The following is a 24,905-nucleotide window of genomic DNA, read 5'->3' as shown; positions in this document are numbered from 1 at the left end:
CGGGGGATTTACAAGGAGATGTTCACCCGGAACAGCCGGAGGCCTGCCGTCAGCAAGATTCCGGAATTCTCCCTAAGAAGCCTTGAAAGCAGTGAAACGCTCCTATGTTGCAATAACTCAGAAACTCATTCTGAGTGTTCCTGGCAGATGTCATTCGGCTGAACACAACCGTGGACTAATTAGAGCCAGATTTAGGCAGTGCCATCCATAGTGCTGGATGGACAGTGGTGGCGTGTCAAACAACTGAGCTGTAGTTCTCAACACTTTCACACATTGCCATAAGTTGAGGTTCAACTTATTGCTCCGGTTGAGTAGAGCGTAGCCCTCAAAGCTGGAAGCAGTAGCACTCAGGTGAGAAGAACGGGAAGCAGATGTACCCAGTCCGCTGGCAGTGTCCTACGTGGACCAACCTATCTGGCTGCCACGCCTGAATGTTTGCAACTGCGTCAGAGCTAGGCAGGCGCAATTGTGCAGCAATGCAAACTACATAATCTGGCCAAATTTCACGGGTGTACAAGAAACCACGGGGGATTTACAAGAAGATATTCATCAGGAAAAGCCAGAGGTCTGCCGGAAACAACATTGTGGAATTCTTCCTAAGAAGCCTTGAAAGCAGTGAAACGCTCCTAGGTTGCAATAACTCAGAACCTCATTCTGAGTGTTCCCAGCAGAGGTCATTCGGCTGATCACGACCGTGGACTAATTAGAGCCAGATGTAGGCAGTTCCGTCCATAGTTCTGGATGGACATTGGTGGAGTGCCAAACAACTGAGCTCTATTTCTCAACACTTTCACAGAGTTCCATAAGTTTAGGTTCAATTTACTGCTCTGGTTGAGTAGAGAGTAGCCGTCAAAGCTGGAATCTGTAGCACTCAGGTGAGAAGAACGGGAAGCAGATATACCCAGTCCGCTGGCAGTGTCCTAAGTGGACCAGCAATTCTGGCTGCCACGCCTGAGTGTTTGCAACCACCGTAGAGCTAGGCAGGCACAATTATGCATCAATGCAAACTGCATAACCTGGCCAAATTTCACGGTTGTACAAGAAACCACGGGGGATTTACAAGGTGATGTTCACCCAGAACAGACGCAGGCCTGCCGGCAGCAAGATTACAGAATTCTTCCTAAGAATCTTGAATGCAGTGAAACGCTCCTATGTTGCAATAACTCAGAACCTCATTCTGAGTGTTCCCGGCAGAGGTCATTTGGCTGAACACAACCGTGGACTAATTAGAGCCAGATGTAGGCAGTGCCGTCCATAGTGTTGGATGGACAGTGGTGGCGTGCAAAACAACTGAGCTCTCGGTCTTAACACTTTCACACATTGCCATAATTTGCGGTTCAAATTTCTGCTCCGGTTGAGTAGAGTGTAGCCGTCAAAGCGGGAATCAGTAGCACGCAGGTGGGAAGAAAGGGAAGCAGATATACCCAGTCCGCTGGCAGTGTAATACGGGGACCAGCCTATCTGGCTGCCACGCCTGAATTTTTGCAACTGCGGCAGAGCTAGCCAGGCGCAACTGTGCAGAAATGCAAACTGCATAACCTGGCCAAATTATATGTGTATTCAAGAAACCACGGGGGATTTACAAGGAGATGTTCACCCGGAACAGCCGGAGGCCTGCCGGCAGCAAGATTCTGGAATTCTTCCTAAGAAGCCTTGAAAGCAGTGAAACGCTCCTATGTTGCAACAACTCAGAACCTCATTCTGAGTGTTCCCGGCAGAGGTCATTCGGCTGAACACAAACGTGGACTAAATAGAGCCAGATGTAGGCAGATTCGTCCATAAACCTGGATGGACAGTGTGGCATGTCAAACAACTGAGCTCTAGATCTCAACACTTTCACAAAGTCCCATAAGTGGAGGTTCAACTTACTGCTCCGGTTGAGAAGAGTGTAGCCGTCAAAGCTGGAATCAGTAGCACTCAGGTGAGAAGAACTGGAAGCACATATACCCAGTCCGCTGGCAGTGTCTTACGGGGACCAGCCTATCTGGGTGCCAAGCCTGAATATTTGCAACCGCGGCTGAGCTAGGCCGGCGCAATTGTGCAGCAATGCAAACTGCATAACCTGGCCAAATTTCACGGGTGTACAAGAAACCACGGGGGATTTACCAGGAGATGTTCACCCGGAACAGCTGGAGGCCTGCCGGCAGCAACATTCCGGAATTCTTTCTAAGACTCCTTGAAAGCAGTGAAACGCTCCTATTCTGCAATAACTCAGAACCTCATATTGAGTGTTTCTGGAAGAGGTCATTCGGCTGAACATAACCGTGGACTAATTAGAGCCAGATGTAAGCAGTGCCGTCAATAGTGCTGGATGGACAGTGGTGGCGTGCCAAAAAACAGCTCTAGTTCTCAACACTTTCACAAAGTGCCATAATTTGAGGTTCAACTAACTGCTCCGGTTGAGTAGAGTGTAGCTGGAATCAGTAGCACTCAGGAGAGAAGAACGGGAAGCAGATAGATCCATTCCGCTGGGAGTGTCCTAAGGGGACCAGACTATCTGGCTGCCACGCCTGAATGTTTGCAAACGCGGCAGAGCTAGGCAGGCACAATTAAGCAGCAATGCAAACTGCATTACCTGGCCAAATTTCACGGGTGTACAAGAAACCACGGGGGATTTACAAGGAGATGTTCACCCAGAGCACCCGGAGGCCTGCCCGTAGCAAGATTCCGATATTCATCCTAAGAAACCTTGAAAGCAGTGAAACGCTCCTATGTTGCAATAACTCATAACTTCATTCTGAGTGTTCCCGGCAGAGGTCATTCGGCTGAACACAACCATGGACTACTTAGAGCCAGATGTAGGCAGTGCCGTCCATAGTGCTGGACAGTGGTGGCGTGCCAAACAACTGAGCTCTAGTTCTTAACACTTTCACAAAGTGCCATAAGTTGAGGTTCAACTTACTGCTCTGGTAGAGTAGAGTGTACCCGTCAAAGCTGGAATCAGTAGCACTCAGGAGAGAACAACGGGAAGTAGATGTACCCAGTCCGCTGGCAGTGTCCTACGTGGACCAGCCTATATGGCTGCCACGCCTGAATGTTTGCAACCGCGGCAGAGCTAGGCAGGCGCAATTGTGCAGCAATGCAAACTACATAACCTGGCCAAATTTCACGGGTGTACAAGAAACCACGGGGGATTTACAAGGACATGTTCTTCAGGAAAAGCCGGAGGCCTGCCGGAAGCAAGATTCCAGAATGCTCCCTAAGAAGTCTTGAAAGCAGTGAAACGCTCCTAGGTTGCAATAATTCAGAACCTCATTCTGAGTGTTCCCAGCAGAGGTCATTCCGCTGAACACAACCGTGGACTAATTAGAGCCAGATGTAGGCAGTGCCGTCCATAGTGCTGGATGGACAGTGGTGGCGTACCTAACAACTGAGCTCTAGTTCTCAAAACTTTCACACATTGCCATAAGTTGAGGTTCAAATTACTGCTCCGGTTGAGTAGAGTGTACCCGTCAAATCTGGAATCATTAGCACTCAGGAGAGAAGAACGGGAAGTAGATGTACCCAGTCCGCTGGCAGTGTCCTACGTGGACCAGCCTATATGGCTGCCACGCCTGAATGTTTGCAACTGCTGCAGAGCTAGGCAGGCGCAATTGTGCAGCAATGCAAACTGCATAACCTGGCCAAATTTTACGTGTGTACAAGAAACCACAGGTGATTTACAAGGAGATGTTCACCCGGAACACCCGGAGGCCTGCCGGAAGCAAGATTCCAGAATGCTCCCTAAGAAGTCTTGAAAGCAGTGAAACACTCCTATGTTGCAATAACTCAGAAACTCATTCTGAGTGTTCCCGGCAGAGGTCATTCGGCTGAACACAACCGTGGACTAATTAGAGCCAGATGTAGGCAGTGCCGTCCATAGTGCTGGATGGACAGTGGTGGCATGTCAAACAACTGAGCTCTAGATATCAACACTTTCACAAAGTCCCATAAGTGGAGGTTCAACTTACTGCTCCGGTTGAGAAGAGTGTAGCCGTCAAAGCTGGAATCAGTAGCACTCAGGTGAGAAGAACGGGAAGCACATATACCCAGTCTGCTGGCAGTGTCCTACGGGGACCAGCCTATCTGGCTGCCACGCCTGAATGTTTGCAACCGCGGCTGAGCTAGGCCGGCGAAATTGTGCAGCAATGCAAACTGCATAAACTGGCCAATTTCACGGATGTACAAGAAACCACGAGGGATTTACAAGGAGATGTTCACCCGGAACACCCGGAGGCCTGCCGGCAGCAACATTATGGAATTCTCCCTAAGAAGCCTTGAAAACAGTGAAAGGCTCCTAAGTTGCAGTAACTCAGAAACTCATTCAGATTGTTCCCGGCAGAGGTCATTCGGATGAACACAACTGTGGACTTATTAGAGCCAGATGTAGTCATTGCCGTCCATTGTGCTGGATGGAGTGGGGTGGCGTGTCAAACAACTGAGCTCTAGTTCTCAACACTTTCACAAAGTGCCATAAGGTGAGGTTCAATTACTGCTCCGGTTGAGTAGAGTGTAGCCATCAAAGCTGGAATAAGTAGCACTCAGGTGAGAAGAACGGGAAGCAGATATACCCAGTCTGCTGGCAGTGTCCTACGGGGACCAGCCTATCTGGCTGCTACGCCTGAATGTTTGCAACCGCAGCTGAGCTAGGCAGAAGCAATTGTGCAGCAATGCAAACTGCATAACCTGGGTAAATTTTACGGGTGTACAAGAAACCACGGGGGATTTACAAGGAGATGTTCACCCAGAACAGCCGGAGGCCTGCCGGCAGCAAGATTCCAGAATGCTCCCTATGAAGCCTTGAAAGCAGTGAAACACTCCTATGTTGCAATAACTCAGAAACTCATTCTGAGTGTTCCCAGCAGAGGTCATTCTGCTGAACACAACTGTGGACTTATTAGAGCCAGATGTAGTCATTGCCGTCCATTGTGCTGGATGGAGTGGGGTGGCGTGTCAAACAACTGAGCTCTAGTTCTCAACACTTTCACAAAGTGCCATAAGGTGAGGTTCAATTACAGCTCCGGTTTAGTAGAGTGTAGCTGTTAAAGCTGGAATCAGTAGAACTGAGGTGATAAGAACGGGCAGCAGATATACCCAGTCCGCTGGCAGTGTCCTACGGGCACCAGACTATCTGGCTGCCACGCCTGAATGTTTGCAACCGCGTCAGAGCTTGGTAGGCGGAATTGTGCAGCAATGCAAACGGCATAACCTCGAAAATTTCACGGGTGTACAAGAAACCACGGGGGATTTACAAGGAGATGTTCACCCGGAACAGCCGGAGGCCTGCCGGCAGCAAGATTCCGGTATTCTCCCTAAGAAGCCTTGAAAGCAGTGAAACGCTCCTAGGTTGCAATAACTCAGAAACTCATTCTGAGTGTTCCTGGCCGAGGTCATTCGGCTGAACACAACCGTGGACTAATTAGAGCCAGATGTAGGCAGTGCCCTCCATAGTGCTGGATGGACAGTGGGGGCGTGCCAAACAACTGAGCTCTAGTTCTCAACACTTTCACACATTGCCATAAGTTGAGGTTCAACTTACTGCTCCGGTTGAGTAGAGTGTAGCCGTCAAAGCTGGAATCAGTAGCACTCAGGTGAGAAGAAGGGGAAGCAGATATACCCAGTTTGCTGGCAGTGTCCTACGGGGACCAGCCTATCTGGCTGCCACGCCTGAATGTTTGCAACCGGGGCAGAGCTAAGCAGGAGGAATTGTGCAGCAATGCAAACTGTATAACCTGGCCAAATTTCACGGGTTTACAACAAACCACGGGAGATTTACAAGGAGATATTCACCCGGAACAGCCGGAGACCTGCCGACAGCAAGATTCCGGAATTCTTCCTAAGAAGCCTTGAAAGCAGTGAAACGCTCCTATATTGCAAGAACTCAGAACCTCATTCTGAGTGTTCCCGGCAGAGGTCATTCAGCTGAACACAACCATGGACTTATTAGAGCCAGATGTAGGCAGTGCCGTCCATAGTGCTGGATGGACAGTGGTGGCGTGCCAATCAACTGAGCTCTATTTCTCAACACTTTCACAAACTGCCATAAGTTGAGGTTCAACTTACTGCTCCGGTTGAGTAGAGTGTAGCCGTCAAAGCTGGAATCAGTAGCACTCAGGTGAGAAGAACGGGAAGCACATATACCTAGTCCGCAGGCAGTGTCCTACTGTGACCAGCCTATCTGGCTGCCACGCCTGAATGTTTGCAACCGCGGCCGAGGTAGGCAGGCCCAATTGTGCAGCAATGCAAACGGCATAACCTGGCCAAATTATACGTCTGTTCAAGAAACAACGGGGGATTTACAAGGAGATGTTCACCCGGAACAGCAGGAGGCCTCTAGCAGTAAGATTCGGGAATTCTTCCTAAGAAGCCTTTAAAGCAGTGAAACGCTCCTATGTTTCAATAAGTCAGAACTTCTGTCTGAATGTTCTGGGGAGAGGTCATTTGGCTGAACACAACCGTGGACTAATTAGAGCCAGACGTAGGCAGTGCCGGACACAGTTCTGGATGGACAGTGGTGGCGTCTCAAACAACTAAGCTCTAGTTCTCACCACTTTCACAAAGTGCCATGAGTTGACATTCAACTTACTGCTCCGGTTAAGTAGAGTATAAGCGTCAAAGCTGGAATCAGTAGCACTCAGTTGAGAAGAACCGGTAGCAGATAAACCCAGTCCGCTGGCAGTGTCCTACGGGGACCTACTTATCTGGCTGCCACGCCTGAATGTTTGCAAACGCGGCAGAGCTAGGCAGGCACAATTATGCAGCAATGCAAACTGCATTACCTGGCCAAATGTCACCGGTGTACAAGAAACCACGGGGGATTTACAAGGAGATGTTCACCCAGAACACCCGGAGGCCTGCCCGCAGCAAGATTCCGATATTCTTCCTAAGAAACCTTGAAAGCAGTGAAACGCTCCTATGTTGCAATAACTCATAACCTCATTGTGAGTGTTCCCGGCAGAGGTCATTCGGCTGAACACAACCGTGGACTAATTAGAGCCAGATGTAGGCAGTGCCGTCCATAGTGCTGGATGGACAGTGGTGGCGTGCCAAACAACTGAGCTCTAGTTCTCAACACTTATACAAAGTCCCATAAGTTGAGGTTCAAATAACTGCTCCGGTTGAGTAGAGTGTAGCCGTCAAAGCTGGAATCAGTAGCACGCAGGTGAGACGAAAGGGAAGCAGATATACCCAGTCCGCTGGCAGTGTACTACTTGGACCAGCCTATCTGGCTGCCATGCCTGAATGTTTGCAACCGCGGCAGAGCTAGGGAGGCGCTCTTGTGCAGTATTGCAAACTGCATAACCTGGCCAAATTTCACGGGTGTACAAGAAACCATGGGGGATTTACAAAGAGAAGTTCACCCGGAACAGCCGGAGGCCTGCCGGCAGCAAGATTCCAGAATTCTCCCTAAGAAGCCTTGAAAGCAGTGAAACGCTCCTATGTTGCAATAACTCAGGAACTCATTCTGAGTGTTCCCGGCAGAGGTCATTCGGCTGAACACAACCGTGGACTAATTAGAGCCAGATGTAGGCAGTGCCGTCCATAGTTCTGGATGGACAGTGGTGGCGTGCCAAACAACTGAGCTCTAGTTCTCAACACTTTCACAGAGTGCCATAACTTGAGGTTCAACTAACTGCTCCGGTTGAGTAGAGTGTAGCCGTCAAAGCGGGAATCAGTAGCACTCAGGTGAGAAGAAAGTGAAGCACATATACCCAGTCCGCTGGTAGTGTCCTACGGGGACCAGCCTATCTGGCTGCCACGCCTGAATGTTTGCAACCGCGGCAGAGCTAGGCAGGCGCAATTGTGCAGCAATGCAAACTGCATAACCTGGCCAAATTATACGTCTGTTCAAGTAACAACGGGGGATTTACAAGGAGATGTTCACCCGGAACAGCCAGAGGCCTGCCGCCAGCAAGATTCCGGAATTCTCCCTAAGAAACCTTGAAAGCAGTGAAACGCTCCTATTTTGCAATAACTCAGACACTCATTCTGAGTGTTCCTGGCCGAGGTCATTCTGCTGAACACAACCGTGGACTAATTAGAGCCAGATGTAGGCAGTGCCGTCCATATTTCTGGATGGACAGTGGTGGCTGCCAAACAACTGAGCTCTAGTTCTCAACACTTTCACAAAGTGCCATAAGTTGGGATTCAACTTACTGCTCCCGTTGAGTAGAGTGTAGCTGTCAAAGCTGGAATCAGTAGCACTCAGGTGAGAAGAACGGGAAGCAGATATATCCAGTCCGCTGGCAGTGTCCTACGGGCACCAGCCTATCTGGCTGCCACGCCTGAATGTTTGCCACCGCGGCAGAGCATGGTAGGTGCAATTGTGCAGCAATGCAAACGGCATAACCTGGCCAAATATCACGGGTGTACAAGAAACCACGGGGGATTTACAAGGAGATGTTCACCCGGAACAGCCGGAGGCCTGCTGGCAGCAAGATTCCGGAATTCTCCATAAGAAGCCTTGAAAGCAGTGAAACGCTCCTATGTTGCAACAACTCCGAACTTACTGCTCCGGTTGAGAAGAGTGTAGCCGTCAAAGCTGGAATCAGTAGCACTCAGGTGAGAAGAACGGGAAGCACATATACCCAGTCCGCTGGCAATGTAATAGGTGGACCAGCCTATCTGGGTGCCACGCCTGAATATTTGCAACCGCGGCTGAGCTAGGCTGGCGCAATTGTGCAGCAATGCAAACTGCATAAACTGGCCAAATTTCACGCGTGTACAAGAAACCACGAGGGATTTACAAGCAGATGTTCACCCGGAACAGCCGGAGGCCTGCCGGCAGCAACATTACTGAATTCTCCCTAAGAAGCCTTGAAAGCAGTGAAACGCTCCTATGTTGCAATAACTCAGAAACTCATTCTGAGTGTTCCCAGCAGAGGTCATTCGGCTGAACACAAGCGTGGACAAATTAAGCCAGATGTAGGCAGTGCCGTCCATAGTGCTGGATGGACAGTGGTGGCGTGTCAAACAAATGGGCTCTAGTTCTCAACACTTTCACACATTGCCATAAGTTGAGGTTCAAGTTACTGCTCCCCTTGAGTAGAGTGTAGCCGTCAAAGCTGGAATCAGTAGCACTCAGGTGAGAAGAATGGGAAGCAGATATACCCAGTCCGCTGACAGTGTCCTACGGGGACCTACTTATCTGGCTGACACCCCTGAGTCTTTGCAACCGCGGCAGAATTTGGCAGGGCGAATTGTGCAGCAATGCAAACTGCATAACCTGGCCAAATTTCACGGGTGTACAAGAAACCACGGGGGATTTACCAGGAGATGTTCACCCGGAACAGCTGGAGGCCTGCCGGCAGCAACATTCCGGAATTCTTTCTAAGACTCCTTGAAAGCAGTGAAACGCTCCTATGTTGCAATAACTCAGAACCTCATATTGAGTGTTCCTGGAAGAGGTCATTCGGCTGAACATAACCGTGGACTAATTAGAGCCAGATGTAAGCAGTGCCGTCAATAGTGCTGGATGGACAGTGGTGGCGTGCCAAAAAACTGAGCTCTAGTTCTCAACACTTTCACAAAGTGCCATAATTTGAGGTTCAACTTACTGCTCCGGTTGAGTAGAGTGTAGCCGTCACAGCTGGAATCAGTAGTACTCAGGAGAGAAGAATGGGAAGCAGATAGATCCATTCCGCTGGGAGTGTCCTACGGGGACCAGACTATCTGGCTGCCACGCCTGAATGTTTGCAAACGCGGCAGAGTTAGGCAGGCACAATTAAGCAGCAATGCAAACTGCATTACCTGGCCAAATTTCACGGGTGTACAAGAAACCACGGGGGATTTACAAGGAGATGTTCACCCAGAACACCAGGAGGCCTGCCCGTAGCAAGATTCCGACATTCATCCTAAGAAACCGTGAAAGCAGTGAAACGCTCCTATGTTGCAATAACACATAACCTCATTCTGAGTGTTTCCGGCAGAGGTCATTCGGCTGAACACAACCGTGGACTAATTAGAGACAGATGTAGGCAGTGCCGTCCATAGTGCTGGATGGACAGTGGTGGCGTACCTAACAACTGAGCTCTAGTTCTCAAAACTTTCACACATTGCCATAAGTTGAGGTTCAAATTACTGCTCCGGTTGAGTAGAGTGTAGCCGTCAAACCTGGAATCAGGAGCACGCAGGTGAGAAGAAAGGGAAGCAGATATACCCAGTCTGCTGGCAGTGTACTACGGGGACCAGCCTATCTGGCTGCCACGCCTGAATGTTTGCAACCCCGGCAGAGCTAGGCAGGCGCAACTGTGCAGAAATGCAAACTGCATAACCTGGGCAAATTATACGTGTATTCAAGAAACCACGGGGGATTTACAAGGAGATGTTCACCTGGAACGGCCAGAGGCCAGCCGGCAGCAAGATTCCGGAATTCTTCCTAAGAAGCCTTGAAAGCAGTGAAACGCTCCTAGGTTGCAATAACTCAGAACCTCATTCTGAGTGTTCCCAGCAGAGGTCATTCTGCTGATCACAACCATAGACTAATTAGAGCCAGATGTAGGCAGTGCCGTCCATAGTGCTGGATGGACTGTGGTGGCGTGCCAAACAACTGAGCTCTACTGCTCAACACTTTGACAAAGTCCCATAAGTTGAGGTTCAACTTACTGCTCCGGTAAAGTATAGTGTAGCCGTCAAAGCTGGAATCAGTAGCACTCAGGTGAGAAGAACGGGAAGCAGATATACCCAGTCCGCTGGCAGTGTCCTATGGGGACCAGCCTATCTGGATGCTACGCCTGAATATTTTCAACCGCGGCAACGCTAGGCAGGCGCAATTGTGCAGCAATGCAAACTGCATAACCTGGCCAAATTTTACGTGTGTACAAGAAACCACGGGTGATTTGCAAGGAGATGTTCACCCGGAACACCCAGAGGCCTGCCGGCAGCAAGATTCCAGAATTCTCCCTAAGAAGCCTTGAAAGCAGTGAAACGCTCCTATGTTGCAATAACTCAGAAACTCATTCTGATTGTTCCCGGCAGAGGTCATTCGGATGAACACAACTGTGGACTTATTAGAGCCAGATGTAGTCATTACCGTCCATTGTGCTGGATGGAGAGGGGTGGCGTGTCAAACAACTGAGCTCTAGTTCTCAACACTTTCACAAAGTGCCATAAGGTGAGGTTCAATTACTGCTCCGGTTGAGTAGAGTGTAGCCATCAAAGCTGGAATAAGTAGCACTCAGGTGAGAAGAACTGGAAGCAGATATACCCAGTCTGCTGGCAGTGTCCCACAGGGACCAGCCTATCTGGCTGCCACGCCTGAATGTTTGCAACCGAGGCAAAGCTAGGAAGGCGCAATTGTGCAGCAATGCAAACTGAATACCTTGGCCAAATTTCACGGGTGTACAAGAAACCACGGGGGATTTACAAGGAGATATTCACCAGGAACAGTCGGAGGCCTGCCGGCAGCAAGATTCCGGAATTCTTCCTAAGAAGCCTTGAGAGCAGTGAAACGCTCCTATGTTGCAATAACTCATAACCTCATTCTGAGTGTTCCCAGCAGAGGTCATTCGGTTGAACACAACCGTGGACTTATTAGAGCCAGATGTAGCCAGTGCCGTCCATAGTGCTGGATCAACTGTGGTGGCGTGCCAAACAACTGATCTCTAGTTCTCAAAACTTTCACAAAGTGCCATAAGTTGAGGTTCATATTACTGCTGCGGTTGAGTAGAGTGTAGCCATCAAAGCTGGAATCAGTAGCACTCAGGTGAGAAGAACGGGAAGCAGATATACGCAGTCCGCTGGCAGTGTCCTAGGGGTACCAACCTATCTGGCTGCCACGCCTGAATGTTTGCAACCGCGGCAGAGCTAGGCAGGCGCAATTGTGCAGCAGTGCAAACTGCATAACTTGGCCAAATTTCACGGGTGTACAAGAAACCAAGGGGGATTTACAAGGAGATATTCACCAGGAACAGTCGGAGGCCTGCCGGCAGCAAGATTCCAGAATTCTCCCTAAGAAGCCTTGAAAGCAGTGAAACGCTCCTATGTTGCAATAACTCAGAAACTCATTCTGAGTGTTCCCAGCAGAGGTCATTCGGCTGAACACAAGCGTGGACAAATTAAGCCAGATGTAGGCAGTGCCGTCCATAGTGCTGGATGGACAGTGGTGGCGTGTCAAACAACTGAGCTCTAGTTCCCAACACTTTCACAAATTGCCATAAATTGAGGTTCAAGTTACTGCTCCGGTTGAGTAGAGTGTAGCCGACAAAGCTGGAATCAGTAGCACTCAGGTGAGAAGAATGGGAAGCAGATATACCCAGTCTGCTCCCAGTGTCCTACGGGGACAAGCCTATCTGGCTTCAACGCCTGAATGTTTGCAACCGCGGCAGAGCTAGGCAGAAGCAATTGTGCAGCAATGCAAACTGCATAACCTGGGTAAATTTTACGGGTGTACAAGAAACCACGGGGGATTTACAAGGAGATGTTCACCCAGAACAGACGAAGGCCAGCCGGCAGTAAGATTCCGGAATTCTTCCTAAGAAGCTTTTAAAGCAGTGAAGCGCTCCTATGTTGCAATAACTCAGAACCTCATTCTGAGTGTTCCCGGCATAGGTCATTCGGCTGAAAACAACCCTGGACTTATTAGAGCCAGATGTAGGCAGTGCCGTCCATAGTGCTGGATGGACTGTGGTGGCGTGCCAAACAACTGAGCTCTAGTTCTCAACACTTTGACAAAGTCCCATAAGTTGAGGTTCAACTTACTGCTCCGGTTCAGTATAGTGTAGCCGTCAAAGCTGGAATCAGTAGCACTCAGGTGAGAACAACTGGAAGCAGATATACCCAGTCCGCTGGCAGTGTCCTACGGGGACCAGCCTATCTGGCCGCCACGCCTGAATATTTGCAACCGCGGCAGCGCTAGGCAGGGGCAATTGTGCAGCAATACAAACTGCATAACCTGGCCAAATTTCACGGGTGTACAAGAAAACATAGGTGATATACAAGGAGATGTTCACCCGGAACACCCGGAGGCCTGCCGGCAGCAAGATTCCAGAATGCTCCCTAAGAAGCCTTGAAAGCAGTGAAACACTCCTATGTTGCAATAACTCAGAAACTCATTCTGAGTGTTCCCAGCAGAGGTCATTCTGCTGAACAAAACCGTGGAATAATTAGAGCCAGATGTAGGCAGTGCCGTCCATAGTGCTGGATGGACAGTAGTGGTGTGTCAAACAACTGAGCTCTAGTTCTCAACACTTTCACACACTGCCATAAGTTGAGCTTCAACTTACTGCTCCGGTTGAGTAGAGTGTAGCCGTCAAAGCCGGAATGAGTAACACTCAGGTGTGAAGAACGGGAAGCAGATATACCCAGTCCGCTGGCAGTGTCCTACGTGGACCAGCCTGTCTGGCTGCCACGCCTGAATGTTTGCAAGCGCGGCAGAGCTAGGCAGTCGCAATTGTGCAGCAATGCAAACTGCATAACCTGGCCAAATTTCTCGGATGTACAAGAAACCCCGGGGGATTTACAAGGAGATGTTCACCTGGAAGAGCCGGAGGCCTGCCGGCAGCAACATTACGGAATTCTCCCTAAGAAGCCTTGAAAGCAGTGAAACGCTCCTATGTTGCAATAACTCAGAAACTCATTCTGATTGTTCTCGGCAGAGGTCATTCGGATGAACACAACCATTTACTAATTAGAGCCAGATGTAGGCAGTGCCGTCCATAGTGCTGGATGGAAAGGGGTGGCGTGTCAAACAACTGAGCTCTAGTTCTCAACACTTTCACACATTGCCATAAGTTGAGTTCAACTTACTGATCCGGTTGAGTAGAGTGTAGCTGTCAAAGCTGGAATCAGTAGCACTCAGGTGAGAAGAACGAACAGCAGATATACCCAGTCCGCTGGCAGTGTCCTACGGGCACCAGCCTATCTGGCTGCCACGCCTGAATGTTTGCAACCACGGCAGAGCTTGGTAGGCGCAATTGTGCAGCAATGCAAACGGCATAACCTGGCCAAATTTCACGGGTGTACAAGAAACCACGGGGGATTTACAAGGAGATATTCACCCGGAACAGCCGAAGGCCTGCCGGCAGCAAGATTCCAGAATTCTCCCTAAGAAGCCTTGAAAGCAGTGAAACACTCCTATGTTGCAATAACTCAGAAACTCATTCTGAGTGTTCCTGGTCGAGGTCATTCGGCTGAACACAACCGTGGACTAATTAGAGCCAGATGTAGGCAGTGCCCTCCATAGTGCTGGATGGACAGTGGGGGCGTGCCAAACAACTGAGCTCTAGTTCTCAACACTTTCACACATTGCCATGAGTTGAGGTTCAACTTACTGCTCCCGTTGAGTAGAGTGCAGCCGTCAAAGGTGGAATCAGTAGCACTCAGGTGAGAAGAAGGGGAAGCAGATATACCCAGTTCGCTGGCAGTGTCCTACGGGAACCAGCCTATCTGGCTGCCGTGCTTGAATGTTTGCAACCGGGGCAGAGCTAAGCAGGAGGAATTGTGCAGCAATGCAAACTGCATAACCTGGCCAAATTTCACGGGTTTACAACAAACCACGGGGGATTTACAAGGAGATATTCACCCAGAACAGCCGGAGGCCTGCCGACAGCAAGATTCCGGAATTCTTCCTAAGAAGCCTGGAAAGCAGTGAAACGCTCCTATGTTGCAACAACTCAGAACTTCATTCTGAGTGTTCCCGGCAGAGGTCATTCAGCTGAACACAACCATGGACTTATTAGAGCCAGATGTAGGCAGTGCCGTCCATAGTGCTGGATGGACAGTGGTGGCGTGCCAAACAACTGAGCTCTAGTTCTCAACACTTTCACAGAGTTCCATAAGTTTAGGTTCAACTTACTGCTCTGGTTGAGTAGAGTGTTGCCGTCAAAGCTGGAATCAGTAGCACTCAGGTGAGAAGAACGGGAAGCACATTTACCCAGTCCGCTGGCAGTGTCCCACTGTGACCAGCCTATCCGGCTGCCACACCTGAATGTTTGCAACCGCGGCAGAGCTAGGCAGGCGCAATTGTGCAGCAATGCAAACGGCATAAGCAGGCCAAATTATACCTCTGTTCAAGAAACCACGGGGGTTTTACAAGGAGATGTTCACCCGGAACAGCCGGAGGTCTGCAAGCAGCAACATTCCGGAATTCTTCCTAAGAAGCCTTGAAAGCAGTGAAACGATCCAATGTTGCAACAACTCAGAACCTCATTCTGAGTGTTCCCGGCAGAGGTCATTTGGCTGAACACAACCGCGGACTAATTACAGCCAGATGAAAGCAGTGCCGTCCTTAGTGCTGTATGGACAGTGGTGGCATGCCAAACAACTGAGCATTAGTTTTCAACACTTTCACACATTGCCATAAGTTGAGGTTCATCTTACTGCTCCGGTTGAGTAGAGTGTGGCCGTCAAAGCTGGAATCAGTAGCACTCAGGTGTGAACAACGGGAAGCAGATATACCCAGTCCGCTGGCAGTGTCCTTCGTGGACCAGCCTTTCTGGCTGCCACGCCTGAATGTTTGCAACCGCAGCAGAGCTAGGCAGCGGCAATTGTGCAGCAATTCAAACTGCATAACCTGGCCAAATTTTACGGGTGAACAAGAAACCACGGGGGATTTACAAGGAGATGTTCACCCGGAACAGCCGGAGGCCTCTGGCAGTAAGATTCAGGAATTCTTCCTAAGAAGCCTTGAAAGCAGTGAAACGCTCCTATGTTTCAGTAAGTCAGAACTTCTGTCTGAATGTTCTCGGCAGAGGACATTTGGCTGAACACAACCGTGGACTAATTAGAGCCAGATGTAGGCAGTGCCGGACACAGTTCTGGATGGACAGTGGTGGCGTCTCAAACAACTAAGCTCTAGTTCTCACCACTTTCACAAAGTGGCATAAGTTGACATTCAACTTACTGCTCCGGTTAAGTAGAGTATAAGCGTCAAAGCTGGAATCAGTAGCACTCAGTTGAGAAGAACCGGAAGCAGATGAACCCAGTCCAATGACAGTGTCCCAAGGGGACCAGCCTATCAGGCTCCCACGCCTGAATGTTTGCAAAATCGGCAGAGCTAGGCAGGCGCAATTGTACAGCAATGCAAACTGCATAATCTGGCCAAATGTCACGGGTGTACAAGAAACCACGGGGGATATACAAGGAGATATTCACCCAGAGCAGCCGGAGGCCTGCCGGCACCAAGATTCCAGAATTCTCCCAAAGAAGCCTTGAAAGCAGTGAAACGCTCCTATGTTGCAATAACTCAGAAACTCATTCTGAGTGTTCCCAGCAGAGGTCATTCGGCTGAACACAAGCATGGACAAATTAAGCCAGATGTAGGCAGTGCCGTCCATAGTGCTGGATGGACAGTGTTGGCGTGTCAAACAACTGAGCTCTAGTTTTCAACACTTTCATACATTGCCATAAGTTGAGGTTCAAGTTACTGCTCCGGTTGAGTAGAGTGTAGCCGTCAAAGGGGGAATCAGTAGCACTCAGGTGAGAAGAATGGGAAGCAGATATACCCAGTCCGCTGGCAGTGTCCTACGGGGACCTACTTATCTGGCTGCCACGCCTGAATGTTTGCAACCGCGGCAGAGCTAGGCAGGCACAATTATGCAGCAATGCAAAGTCCATTACCTGGCCAAATGTCACTGGTGTACAAGAAACCACGGGGGATTTACAATGAGATGTTCACCCAGAACACCCGGAGGCCTGCCCGCAGCAAGATTCCGATATTCTTCCTAAGAAACCTTGGAAGCACTGAAACGCTCCTAGGTTGCAATAACTCAGAACCTCTTTCTGAGTGTTCCCAGCAGAGGTCATTCGGCTGATCACAACCGTGGACTAATTAGAGCCAGATGTAGGCAGTTCCGTCCATAGTGCTGGATGGACAGTGGTGGAGTGCAAAACAATTGAGCTCTATTCTCAACACTTTCACAGAGTTCCATAAGTTTAGGTTCAACTTACTGCTCTGGTTGAGTAGAGTGTAGCCGTCAAAGCTGGAATCAGTAGAACTCAGGTGAGAAGAACGGGAAGCAGATATACCCAGTCCGCTGGCAGTGTCCTACGTGGACCAGCAATTCTGGCTGCCACGCCTGAATGTTTGCAACCGCGGCAGAGCTACTCAGGAGCAATTGTGCACCAATGCAAACTGCATAACCTGGCCAAATTTCACGGGTGTACAAGAAACCACGGGGGATTTACAGGGAGATGTTCACCCGGAACAAACGGAGGCCTGCCGGCAGCAAGATTCCAGAATTCTCCCTAAGAAGCCTTGAAAGCAGTGTAACGCTCCTATGTTGCAACAACTATGAACCTTATTCTGAGAGTTCCCGGCAGAGGTCATTCGGCTGAACACAACCGTGGACTAATTAGATCCAGATGTAGGCAGTGCCGTCCATAGTGCTGGATGGACTGTTGTGGCGTTCCAAACAACTGAGCTCTAGTTCTCAATACTTTCACACATTGCCATAAGTTGAGGTTCTACTTAATGCTCCGGTTGAGTAGAGTGTAGCCCTCAAAGCTGGAATCAGAAGCACTCAGGTGAGAAGAACAGGAAGCAGATATACCCAGTCTGCTGGCAGTGTCCTACGGGCACCAGCCTACCTGGCTGCCACGCCTGAATGTTTGCAAACGCGGCAGAGGTAGGCAGGCGCAATTGTGTAGCAATGCAACCTGCATAACCTGGCCAAATGTGACGGGTGTATAAGAAACCACGGGCGATTTACAAGGAGATGTTCACCAGGAAAACCGGAGGTCTGCCGGCAGCAACATTCCGGAATTCTTCCTAAGAAGCCTTGAAAGCAGTGAAACGCTCCTATGTTGCAATAACTCAGAACCTCATTCTGAGTGTTCCCGGCAGAGGTCATTCGGTTGAACACAACCGTGGAATATTAGAGCCAGATGTAGCCAGTGCCGTCCATAGTGCTGGATGAACTGTGGTGGCGTGACAAACAACTGAGATCTAGTTCTCAACACTTTCACAAAGTGCCATAAGGTGAGGTTCAACTTAATGCTCCGGTTCAATAGAATGTAGCCATCAAAGCTGGAACAAGTAGCACTCAGGTGAGAAGAACGGAAAGCAGATATACCCAGTCTGCTGGCAGTGTCCTACGGGGACCAGCCTATCTGGCTGCCACGCCTGAATGTTTGCAACCGCGGTACAGCTAGGCAGGCGCAATTGTGCAGAAATGCAAACTGCATAACCTGGCCAAATGTCACGGGTGTACAAGAAACCACGGGGGATTTACAAGGAGATATTCAACCAGAACAGCCGGAGGCCTGCCCACAGCAAGATTCCGGAATTCTTCCTAAGAAGCCTTGAAAGCAGTGAAACACTCCTATGTTGCAATAACTCAGAACCTCATTCTGAGTGTTTCCGGCAGAGGTCATTCGGCTGAACACAACCGTGGACTAATTAGAGCCAGATGTATGCAGTGCCGTCCATAGTCCTGGATGGACAGTGGTGGCGTGCCAAACAACTGAGCTCTAGTTCTCAACACTTTCACAAAGTCCCATAAGTAGAGGTTCAAATTACTGCTCCGGTTGAGTATAGTGTAGCCGTCAAGCTGGAATCAGTAGCACTCAGGTGAGAAGAACGGGAAGCAGATATAACCAGTCCGCTGGCAGTGTCCTATAGGGACCAGCCTATCTGGCTGCCACGCCTGAATGTTTGCAGCCGCGGCAGAGCTAGGCAGGCGCAATTGTGCAGCAATGCGAACTGCATAACCTGGCCAAATTTCACGGGTGTACAAGAAACCACGGGGGATTTACAAGGAGATGTTCACCCAGAACAGCCGGAGGCCTGCCGGCAGCAAGATTCCAGAATTCTCCCTAAGAAGCCTTCAAAGTAGTGAAACGCTCCTATGTTGCAATAACTCAGAAACTCATTCTGAGTATTCCCAGCAGAGGTCATTCGGCTGAACACAAGCGTGGACAAATTAAGCCAGATGTAGGCAGTGCCGTCCATAGTGCTGGATGGACAGTGGTGTCGTGTCAAACAACTGAGCTCTAGTTCTCAACACTTTCACACATTGTCAAAAGTTGAGGTTCAATTTAATGCTCCGGTTGAGTAGAGTGTAGCCGTCAAAGCTGGAATCAGTATCACTCAGGTGAGAAGAATGGGAAGCAGATATACCCAGTCAGCTGGCAGTGTCCTACTGGGACCTACTTATCTGGCTATCACGCCTGAGTCTTTGCAACCGGTGCAGAATTTGGCAGGGCGAATTGTGCAGCAATGCAAACTGCATAACCTGGCCAAATTTCACGGGTGTACAAGAAACCACGGGGGATTTACCAGGAGATGTTCACCCGGAACAGCTGGAGGCCTTCCTGCAGCAACGTTCCGGAATTCTTTCTAAGACTCCTTGAAAGCAGTGAAACGCTCCTATGTTGCAATAACTCAGAACCTCATATTGAGTGTTCCTGGAAGAGGTCATTCGGCTGAACATAACCGTGGACTAATTAGAGCCAGATGTAAGCAGTGCCGTCAATAGTGCTGGATGGACAGTGGTGGCGTGCCAAAAAACTGAGCTCTAGTACTCAACACTTTCACAAAGTGCAATAATTTGAGGTTCAACTAACTGCTCCGGTTCAGTAGAGTGTAGCCTTCAAAGCTGGAATCAGTAGCACTCAGGTGAGAATAACGGGAAGCAGATATAACCAGTCCGTTGGCAGTGTCCTAAGGGGACCAGCCTATCTGGCTCCCAGGCCTGAACGTTTGCAAACGCGGGAGAGCTTGGCAGGCGCAATTGTGCAGCAATGCAAACTGCATAACCTGGCCAAATTTCACGGGTGGACAAGAAACCACGGGGGATTTACAAGGAGATGTTCACCCCGAACAGCCAGTTGCCTATCAGCTCAGTCATGTCAAACAACTGAGCTCTAGTTCTCAACACTTTCACACATTGTCATAAGTTGAGGTTCAAGTTACTGCTCCGGTTGAGTAGAGTGTAGCCGTCATAGCTGGAATCAGTACCACTCAGGTGAGAAGAATGGGAAGCAGATATACCCAGTCCACTCTCAGTGTCCTAATGGGACCAAAATATCTTTCTGCCACGCCTGAATGTTTGCAACCATGGCATAGTTTGCCAGGCGCACATGTGCAGCAATGCAAACTGCATCACCTGGCCAAATTTCATGAGTGTACGAGAAACCACGGGGGATTTATAAGGAGATGTTCACCCGGAACATCCGGAGGCCAGCCATCAGTAAGATTCCGGAATTCTTCCTAAGAAGCTGTGAAAGTACTGAAAAGTTCCTATGTTGCAGTAACTCAGAACCTCATTCTGAGTGTTCCCGGCCGAGGTCATTCGGCTAAACACAACCATGGACTAATTAGAGCCAGATGTAGGCAGAGCCGTCCATAATGCTGGATGGACACTGGTGCCGTGTCAAACAAATGAGTTCTAGTTCTCAACACTTTCACAAAGTGCCATAATTTAAGGTTCACCTTACTGCTCCGGTTGAGTAGAGTGTAGCCGTCAAATCTGGAATCATTAGCACTCAGGTGAGAAGTATGGGAAGGAGATATACCCCGTCTGCTGGCAGTGTCCTACTGGGACTAGCCTATCTGGCTGCCATGCCTGAATGTTTGCAACCGCGGCAGAGCTAGGCAGGCACAATTGTGCAGCAATGCAAACTGCATAACCTGGCCAAATTTCACGGGTGTACAGGAAACCACGGGGGATTTACAAGGAGATGTTCACCCGGAACAGCCGGAGGCATGCCATCAGTAAGATTCCATAATTCTTCCTAAGAAGCCGTGAAAGTACTGAAACGCTCCTATGTTGCAGTAACTCAGAACCTCATTCTGAGTGTTCCCGGCAGATGACATTTGGCTGAACACAACCGTGGACTAATTAGAGCCAGATGTAGGCAGTTCCGTCCATAGTGCTGGATGGACAGTAGTGGAGTGCCAAACAACTGAGCTCTAGTTCTCAACACTTTCACAAAGGGCCATAAGTTGAGGTTCATTTAACTGTTCCGGTTGAGTAGAGTGTAGCCGTCAAAGCTGGAATCAGTAGCACTCAGGTGAGAAGAACGGGAAGCAGATATACCCAGTCCGCTGGCAGTGTCCTACGGGGACCAGCCTTCTGTCTGCCACGCCTGAATATTTTGAACCGCGGGAGAGCTAGGCAGGCGCAATTGTGTAGCAGTTCAAACTGCATAACCTGGCCAAATTGCTCGGGTTTACAAGAAACCATGGGGGATTTACAAGGAGATGGTTACCTGGAACTGCCGGAGGCCTGCCGGCACCAACATTCTGGAATTCTGCCTGAGAAGCCTTGAAAGCAGTGAAACGCTCCTATGTTGCAATAACTCAGAACCTCATTTTGAGTGTTCCCTGCAGAGGGCATTCGGCTGAACACAACCGTGGACTCATTAGAGGCAGATATAGGCAGTGCCGTCCATAGTGCTGGATGGACAGTGATGGCGTGCCAAACAACTGAGCTCTAGTTCTCAACACTTTCACAAAGTGCCATAAGTTGAGCTTCACCTTACTGCTCCGGTTGAGTAGAGTATAGCCGTCAAAGCTGGCATCACTAGCACTCAGGTGAGAAGAACGGGAAGCAGATATACCCAGTCCGCTGGCAGTGTCCTACGGGGACCAGCCTATCTGGCTGCCACGCCTGAATATTAGCAACTGCGGCAGAGCTAGGCAGGCGCAATTGTGCAGCAATGCAAACTGCATAACCTCGCCAAATTTCACGGGTGTACAGGAAACCACGGGGGATTTACAAGGCGATATTCACCCGGAACAACCGGAGGCCTGCCATCAGTAAGATTCCGGAATTCTTCCTAAGAAGCCGTGAAAGTACTGAAACGCTCCTATGTTGCAGTAACTCAGAACCTCATTATGACTGTTCCCGGCAGAGGTCATTCGGCTGAACACAACCGTGGACTAATTAGAGCCAGATATAGGCAGTTCCTTTCATAGTGCTGGATGGATAGTGGTGGCGTTCCAAACAACTGAGCTCTAGTTCTCAACACTTTCACAAAGGGCCATAATTTGAGGTTCAACTAACTGCTCCGGTTCAGTAGAGTGTAGCCGTAAAAGCTGGAATCAGTAGCACTCAGGTGAGAAGAAAGGGAAGCAGACATACCCAGTCCGATGACAGTGTCTTACGGGGAGCAGCCTTTCTGGTTGCCACGCCTGAATGTTTGCAACCGCCGCAGAGCTAGGTAGGCGCAATTGTGCAGCAATGCAAACTGCATAACCTGGCCAAATTTCACAGGTGGACAAGAAACCACGGGGGATTTACAAGGAGATGTTCACCCGGAACAGCCGCAAGCCTGCCAGAACCAACATTCTGGAATTCTGCCTGAGAAGCCTTGAAAGCAGTGAAACGCTCCAATGTTGCAATAACTCAGAACCTCATTCTGAGTGTTCCAGGCAGAGTTCATTCGGACTTATTAGAGCCAGATGTTGGCACTACCGTCCATAGTGCTGGATGGACAGTGGTGGCGTGCCAAACAACTGAGCTCTAGTTCTCAACTCTTTCACAAAGTGCCATATGTGAAGGTTCAACTTACTGCTCTGGTTGAGTCGAATGTAGCCGTCAAAGCTGGAATCAGTAGCACTCAGGTGAGAAGAACGGGAAGCAGACATACCCAGTCCGCTGGCAGTGTCCTACGGGGACCAGCCTATCTGGCCGCCACGCCTGAATATTTGCAACCACGGCAGAGCTAGGCAGGCGCTCTTGTGCAGCAATTCAACTGCATAACCTGGCCAAATTTCACGGGTGTACAAGAAACCATGGGTGATTTACAAAGAGATGTTCACCCGGAACAGGGGGAGGCCTTACGGCAACAAGATTCCAGAAATCTTAATGTGAAGCCTTGAAAGCAGTGAAACGCTCCTATGTTGCAATAACTCAGAACCTCATTCTGAGTGTTCCCGGCAGAGGTCTTTCAGCTGCACACAACCGTGGACTAATTAGAGCCAGAGGTAGGCAGTGCAGTCCATAGTGCTGAACTCTAGTTCTCAACACCTTAACAAAGTGCCATAAGTTGAGGTTCTACTTACAGCTCCGGTTGAGGAGAGTGTAGCATTCAAAGCTGGAATCAGTAGCCCTCAGATTAGAAGAACAGAAAGCAAATATACCCTGTCCGCTGGCAGTGTCCTTCGGGTCCAGCCTACTGGCAGCCACTCCTGAATGTTTGCAATCGCGGCAGAGCTAGGCAGGCGCAATTGTGCAGCAATGCATACTGCATCACCTGGCCAAATATCACGGGTGTACAAGAAACCACGGGGATTGACAAGGAGATGTTCACCCGGAACAGCCATAGGCCTGCCGGAAGCAAGATTTCAGAATCCTACCTAAGAAGCCTTGAAAGCAGTGAATCGCTCCTATGTTGCAATAACTCAGAAACTCATTCTGAGTGTTCCCAGCAGAGATCATTCGGCTGAACACAACCGTGGACTAATTAGAGCCAGATGTAGGCAGTGCTGTCCATAGTGCTGGATGGACAGTGGTGGCGTGCCAAACAACTGAGCTCTAGTTCTCAGCACTTTCACAATGTGCCATAAGATGAGGTTCAACTTACTGCTCCGGTTGAAAAGAGTGTAGCCGTCAAAGCTGGAATCAGTAGCACTCAGGTGAGAAGAAAGGGAAGGAGGTATACCCAGTCCGATGACAGTGTCTTACAGGGAGCAGCCTTTCTGGCTGCCACGCCTGAATGTTTGCAACCGCTGCAGAGCTAGGCAGGCGCAATTGTGCAGCAATGCAAACTGCATAACCTGGCCAAATTTCACGGGTGTACAAGAAACCACGAGGGATATACAAGGAGATGTCACCCGGACTAATTAGAGCAAGATGTAGGCAGTGCCGTCCAGCGTGCTGGATGGACAGTGGTGGTGAACCAAACAACTGAGCTCTAGTTCTCAACACTTTCACAAAGTGCCTTAAATTGAGGTTCAACTTACTGCTCTGGTTGAATAGAGTGTAGCTTTCAAAACTGGAATCAGTAGCACTCAGGTGAGAAGAACGGAAAGCAGATATACCCAGTCCACTGGCAGTGTCCTACGGGGACCAGCCTATCTGGCTGCCACGCCTGAATGTTTGCACCTGCGGCAGAGCTAGGCAGGCGTGATTGTGCAGCAATGTAAGCTGCATAACCTGGCCAAATTTCACGGGTGTACAAGAAACCACGGGGGATTGACAAGTAGATGTTCACCCGGAACAGCCGGAGGCCTGCCGGCAGCAAGATTTTGGAATTCTTCCTGAAAAGCATGAAAGCAGTGAAACGCTCCTATGTTACAGTAACTCAGAACCTCATTCTGAGTGTTCCGGGCAGAGGTCATTCGGCTGAACACAACCGTGGACTTATTAGAGACAGATGTAGGCAGTGACTTTCATAGTGCTGGATGGACAGTGGTGGCGTGCCAAACAACTGAGCTCTAGTTCTCAACAATTTCACAAAGTGCCACAAGTTGAGGTTCACCTTACTGCTCCGGTTGAGTAGAGTGTAGCCGTCAAAGCTGGAATCAGTAACACTCAGGTGAGAAGAATGGGAAGCAGATATACCTAGTCCCCTGGGAGTGTCCTAGGGGAACCAGCCTATCTGGCTGCCACGCCTGAATGTTTGCAACCGCTTCAGAGCTACGCAGGCGTAATTGTGCAGCAATGCAAACTGCATAACCTGGCCAAATTTCACGGGTGTACAAGAAACCACGGGGGATTTACAAGGAGATGTTCACCCGGAACAGTCAGAGGCCTGCCGGCAGCAACTTTCCGGAATCATTCACAAGAAACCTTGAAAGCAGTGAAACGCTCCTATGTTGCAATAACTCAGAAACTCATTCTGAGTGTTCCCGGCAGAGGTCATTAGGCTGAACACAACCATGGACTAATTAGAGCCAGATGTAGGCAGTGCCGTCCATAGTGCTGGATGGACAGTGGTGGCGTGCCAAACAACTGAGCTCTAGTTCTCAACACTTTCACAAACTGCCACAAGTTGAGGTTCAACTTACTGCTCCGGTTGAGTAGAGTGTAGCTGTCAAA

Source organism: Dipodomys merriami, unplaced genomic scaffold (genome assembly GCF_024711535.1).
Source record: "Dipodomys merriami isolate MVZ:Mamm:240054 unplaced genomic scaffold, mDipMer1.0.p SCAF_360, whole genome shotgun sequence".
NCBI lineage: Eukaryota > Metazoa > Chordata > Mammalia > Rodentia > Heteromyidae > Dipodomys > Dipodomys merriami.
Note: the sequence above shows the minus strand (reverse complement) of the source record.